General features: G+C 36.1%; 1 non-coding gene across 1 annotated transcript; it reads right to left on the bottom strand.

Annotated features, from left to right (window-relative positions):
- Positions 1 to 692: 692 nt before the first annotated feature.
- LOC123572583 (U6 spliceosomal RNA) lies at positions 693 to 796 on the bottom strand. The gene has a single exon (XR_006697151.1). It is a non-coding gene; the product is annotated as a U6 spliceosomal RNA (small nuclear RNA).
- Positions 797 to 6,385: the final 5,589 nt, after the last annotated feature.

Raw genomic sequence — 6,385 nt, 5'->3', positions numbered from 1 at the left:
GATGGAAGGCCAAATTATGGACGAATGAAAACTACAATAGGACTTGTAAACTCTCACTTGGTGGAAATTTGTTTTCATGTTTTATGCTTACTTATAAGTTGTTTAAATCCGTAATTTTTGTCTGTAGAAACACTTTCCAGTCAATTCTGTACAGAAAAATAAACAACATAAGAACATTTAAAATGTTTTACATTGCTGTTTAGGCATCTACCTGAAACATAATTATACTTTGATTACTATCTCTTGTCTAGCATGTCTATGAGTATAAAAAATACAACAGTGGCAAATTCAGTCATAACAGGTGATTCTACAAATATTCTTATTTGCTGTTGTGTAGTAGCATAAATAAATAAAACTTAGGCTGCTCTTTTCACTCTCTTCAGATTGCAGTATTCAGAGTTTCAATGCTGCATTTGCCTCTACCTTGCTCAGTAACTGTGGAACAGCGAGTTAGCCTTTCTATGGCCATTTAAATATGCAAAATTGTTGACAAAGGACCAGTATTTTAAGAGCTTGGAATCCTCTTAATAAAACAGTTTTAATACTCATTTTTCTAATATTTTCTATTATAGTAAAATGCACATAAAATATAACATTTTAACCATTTTTTTCAGTGTACAGCTCAGGGATATTAAGTACGTGCATATTGTTGTGCAACCATCACTGCCATTTGTATCTGGAACTCTTTTCATAAAAGTATGGAAAGCTTCATCAATTTGCGTGTCATCTTTGTGCAGGAGCAGTGCTAATCTCTGCTTCATTCTAATTTTAGTATATGTGCTGCCAAAGCGAGCGCTTTAAATGCACATTTTAAAGAAAACATTTATTTACAGAGAAAGGAAAAGAAGAAACTGTGACCTTGAAAGACGGTAATAATCTTTTGATTATTGTTAACAAAATAACGGCTTAGATCAATTCCATAAAGCTCCATACCAGGATACTGGGGCATGGACAGTGACTGTCATGTTCTTCCATAAAATGCCCATTGATTCTACACTCAGAAGCAGAGTATAGAGATGGATTGTCTGATCCAAAATGAATATTCCTATATTTTTCTAATTTTCTGGTTGAAGATGAGAAACTGAAAAGTAATTCAAACTCAGATTAATTGAGTCTTTCTATATGCCAGACATTGTTCTAAATAATTTATACACACTGCTTGCCTTAATCCAACAAGAACACAATGAGATAATTTTCTTATTTTCATTTTAAAGATAATAAAGCTGAGATTGAAATGGTATAATAGATTACTCAAGGCCACATAATCAGTTAAGGGTAGGTGAAAGAAGTAGCTCTAGGTTGGCCTGACTCCACAGTCCTTTGTCTTAACCTCTGTGTTCTGTTTTGTTCTATTTCTCTCTTTTTTAAAAGATAGCAGACCATGCCTGCCCATATATTTTAGATTTATGGCCTCAGTCTCCCCAACTCATTCTGTTTTTATATTATTTTTTCTTTTGCAAACAAACTTTTATATGGTAGACAATAATACTTACCTGATCACGGTTTGGACTTGTGTTCTCACAATTCTAAGTGTTTTCTCTGTTGATTTTAAAGCCACTTCATTGAGTTATGGTTGACATACAAAAAGCTGTACCTATTGAATGTACACCGAGTTGATAAGTTTGAAGATAAGTATACACCTGTGGAAGCATCACCACAGTTTATGCCATTAACGTGTTCATCATATCCAAGATTCCTCCTGTCCTCTTATTTATTATTATTTTTATTTGTGATAAGAACACTTAACATAAGATAAATCCTCTTAGCAGATTATAAAATATACAGTACAGTATTGTTAACCATAGGCTATGCTGTGCAGTAAATCTCTAAGACTTATTTCTCAGGTATAATTGAAACTTTGTATCCTTTGACTAACACCTTCTGTCCTTCCCAGTGCCAGCCCCTGGCAACAGGTTTGTGAATTTTAGAGTACAGGGTAAGGTTTTTTTTTTTTTTTTTTTGACCGAGTCTTGCTCTGTTGCCCAGGCTGGAGTGCAATGGCACGATCTCAGCTCACTGCAACCTTTGCCTCCTGAGTACAGCGATTCTCCTGCCTCAGCCTCCTGAGTAGCTGGGATTGGAGGCACCTGCCACCATGCCCAGCTAATTTTTGTATTTTTAGGAGAGATGGGGTTTCGCCATGTCGGCCAGGCTGGTCTTGAACTCCTGACCTTGTGATCTGCCTGCCTTGGCCTCTCTGTAAAAGTGCTGGGATTACAGGCGTGAGCCACCGCGCCCGGCCGGGAGGATTTTTATCAGCGTCCTTTGGTGCAATTCCTCTATATTCATTCTTGTAATTTGCTGATTTCTGAAATTATGCCTTTGAAATTAAAACATTTCTTGAAATAAAACTGCCGTACCAGAAGACACCCTATAGAACTCAATACGGTTCTTGCAAACATTCCTGCATCTACGTTCTGATTCTAACACCTGTTATGCACTAAGAGATATAGCTATTTCCAGAATTTGTTCAAATGGAACTTTACTACCATACGCTATGTTATTTGGGAAGTCTTAAATATTTGTAAGCTGTTGGTAAGTTTTCTGCTTATTTAGACTTCGTTTTGTGGGCTTTCCTCACACAGCGCCCGCCCCTGGTGTTATTAGGAGCTCTCTGCTGTAGTTAGGTGGAAACAGTGTGGTTTGGAAGACACCTGATTCAGGTTTTGCTTTGGCTTTCTCACTTGTTGTGTGTAATGTGTAATTATGGTCAACTTTTTCCAATCTCCAAGCTTACAGGCAGTAGGAATTTCAGACTTACAATCAAGTAGATACTTTTGTAGTTGAGTAGAAATATATTTCATGTTTGTTAGAAGGAGTGGCAGAGAAGATTGGGAAATGGCTTTAATTTTATGCCAACCAGTCTATACTGGTGATAAAGAAACTGATCTGAAGTCCATGTTTTTCTCTTCTCTATTCCTTCCCTTCTCTTCCCTGAGCCTCTCCTGCAAGCAGGCCTGACCAATCACTGACACCGCCTCATGGATATAGTTGGATCATAAGAGCTGGAGGCCAGGCACAGGGCACAACTTTCCTAATCCCTTTCCTTTTACTCCCTCCCTTAAGCACTGGATTCTAACACTGCAGGTTAACGTGTCTCTGCACCAAGTTCAGCAGGCAACCTTATTGTCTAAGGCACCAGACCAGCTTTCTATTCATTTCCAATGTTGTTTACTCTCATCGTAGAGACCTGCTTATTTATTTATTAGTATTTTAGAAAATGTGGTAAATTTAGAAAATAGAGTACTATTTAGTCTTTAAAAAGAGGGAAATTCTGCAAGAAGCAATGACATGGATGAACTTTAAAGACATCATGCTGAATGAAATAAGCCAGTCACAGAAAAACACATACTGCTTCATTTCCCCTATATGAGGTATCTTAAATAGTCAAATTGACAGAATTATAGAGTGAAATGGCAGTTGCCAAGGGCTGGGGGATGGGGAAAATGAGGAGTTAGTTATCAATGGGCATAAACTTTCAGGTGAGTGATATGAGTAAATTCTAGAGATCTGCTGTATCACATTTTAACATAATTTGTAAGTGGAGGCTAAGCTATGGGCACACAAAGGCACACAGAGCGGTATAATGGGCATTGGAGACTCAGAAGGGGGAAGATTAAGAGGCGGGTGATAAAAATCTACACACTGGGTACAGTGTACACTACTCGGGAGGCCGCTGTGCTAAGACCTCAGAATTCACTACTATACAATTCATCCATGAATTGTAACCAAAAACCTTGTACCCCAGAGCTATCGAAGTATTTTAGAAGATAGTTTTTTTATATGGTTAATAAAAATATACTGAACCCACGTTAATCACTTAGCCATGGAATTTTTAAAGATGAAGGAAGCATAATCCTCAATGTTCAGACTTCATCTAGTACATGTAAACAATTATGACAATACAATGTGTTATAGGCTAATAACAGAAGGATGAGCAACAATATAAAGGCCCACAGAGCAGACAGCTGAGTGTTTATTATACTGTTATGAGGCTTCCCAAGGCAGGTGATAACTGAGCTAGATGTTGAAGGGTGAGAAGAAGCTTTTCAGGCAGAAAAGACAGAAAATGGCCTTCAAGGCTAAAGAATATCATATGGATGTAGAAGCATGTGCTGACCTATAGTCAACAATACTATGTTATACACTCAAACATTTGTTAAGAGGGTAGATTTCATCTAAGTGTTCTTACCCACAATAAAATAAATATTAAAAATTAAAGACAGCTGCTTTTGTAATATAGCTTTCCAGTGAGGAAAGCGAGATTACACTAAGGTTTTGTTAAAATTTCCAAACAGTATCTGGTCTCTGTTACCTGAGAATATTTCACATTCCCTTGATTTAATTTTGTGGAGCGGAATTGCTGAAATTTTGTGGCTTGATGTGCTCTTCTGGATGATGTTGTGCAGAAAAAGATTTCTGACTATGTACCATAAACATCTATTTTAAAAAAGGGCAATTGTTTAAAATGAAAAAGCTTTTGAATTCTTGAAGATGTACATTTCCCATGTTATCATTTAGGAGACGAAATGCTGTTTTTAAGTTTGATTCTTCTTTTCTCTCTAATATTCAATCAATTCCTGAAGATTGTTCCAAATGCAAGTCTCGATAAATCAGACAATATTTCCTCAACATGAGTAAATGTCAGTGCTTTCAGCTTCCAGTTTTGTTTCGATTGTAATTGTTATTTGTGCTTTTTGAGAAAGAAGTGTTTTAAATGAACACAAAAGTTTCCTTTGTTTGATGTCCTGCAAAATGAGTACGTCTGAGTTGCATCTATTAAAAAGTCTTATATGAGTCAATTTTGTTATTGTCAGCCCCCCAGCCCCCACTTTTGTTTACATGAGTGAACTAAGAGGAAACAACTGTTATTTGACCAATTTGTTTAAATAAAAAGTGACTATGTGTCTCCTAGAAAAATGGCAGGATGTGTTTTTAAATTCTGAATGCCACAACTAAATTTAGCCAAAGTGCATTGCTTTCCGAATGCTTCCAAAATGGAACACTGTGCTTTTGATTGCTGCTTTTGGAGTCTCATTAAGACACTAAAAGGTCAAAGGAACAAGGACTGGAGCGAAATACACTCATTTACAATACACACAGCACAATTAAAGTGTAGAAACCAGCCTTACACACCATGTGTTTCTCCCAGGATATCTGTATAATACAGAGTCCTCTTTATGTGGGTAGCTGATGCGTCTAAATGGTTACATTTATTCTGCCAAATGTCTACAGAGTTTTTACCAGTGGGGAAATATTTTAGATTGCCTACTGTTTCTTCATTATTTCTGAAGAAAAGGTGATACCAGATCAGAATTTTTAAATAAAATGACATCTTTATCCCCTTAGATTTCTACTTTTTTAAAAGACAGACATTCTTCATAAGACCTCTGCTATTACACATACTTTTAAAATTTCATGAGGTGAGAGGGAACAAAATGATTTCTGCCCTTGGAAAGTCTCTCATTGAGGGGTGACATCAGATTTTGACATAGAATACATTGAAAGTACAAACTAACTTAAAACTCAGTTTTCCCAGAAGAGTCTGATCTAGCTTGCAATCCAATTTTCTCAGGCACATTCCTGGAATTTGTTTCTGCTAGTAATCAGAAGATTATTTTCATGTGTATGTGATGATGTCCTGAGTGGAATCAGTGGGAGCTTTCCTCTAATGTGAACTCACCCTTTAATGTTTTACTTACCTAATATATTAAGAGAAATAGAATAGTTTTAAACACCTTGGTGCTTGTTTTCCACATTATTTACCTTTTATTCTCTTTGGATCTTAAATGTCTCAAAACAAATTTTAACAAAGTAATACCCAAACCTAGCTTTTTGTCCTTAATTGATTACTATAGTATTTAACATTCTTGCACGTATTAGAACCTACCATATTCCAGACACTGGTTTAGATGCTAAGAATTTAGCAGTGAATCTAGATGCCAAGAATTCAGCAGTGAATTAAGCAGACAAAAATCTCTGCCTATATCAAGCTTCCATTTTTTGTATACATACCTATACTCCTTTGTCCTTTCTACTTTCAACGTCTGGCAAAAAGTCCAGAATTTTTTCACCAATCTTATCATTTTAAAGGTTATATAACTTTTTGAGGGAATAACTCTCAATTATTTCCAATGTGGAGAGATATCCCTTATGGTCCTCCTTGCAGATGATAACTAAACTCAATGCTATTTAATGAGTTTTTGTTTGTTTGTTTGTTTGTTTTTTGTAAATCAATAAACAAATCAGTATTTTTCAAAGTGTATCTTTGGACCACCTGTGTCAGAACCACCTTTAGAGTGCTTTTGAAGTTTCTGAGATACACTTCAGAGATTCTGATTCAGAATATCAGGGTGAGGATCAGGAATCCACATTTTAGTCAGCA

The sequence above is a fragment of the Macaca fascicularis genome, chromosome 3 (assembly GCF_037993035.2).
Source record: "Macaca fascicularis isolate 582-1 chromosome 3, T2T-MFA8v1.1".
Classification (NCBI taxonomy): domain Eukaryota; kingdom Metazoa; phylum Chordata; class Mammalia; order Primates; family Cercopithecidae; genus Macaca; species Macaca fascicularis.
The sequence above is the reverse complement of the archived record's forward strand: the minus strand, read 5'-3'. Positions and strand labels throughout refer to the sequence as shown.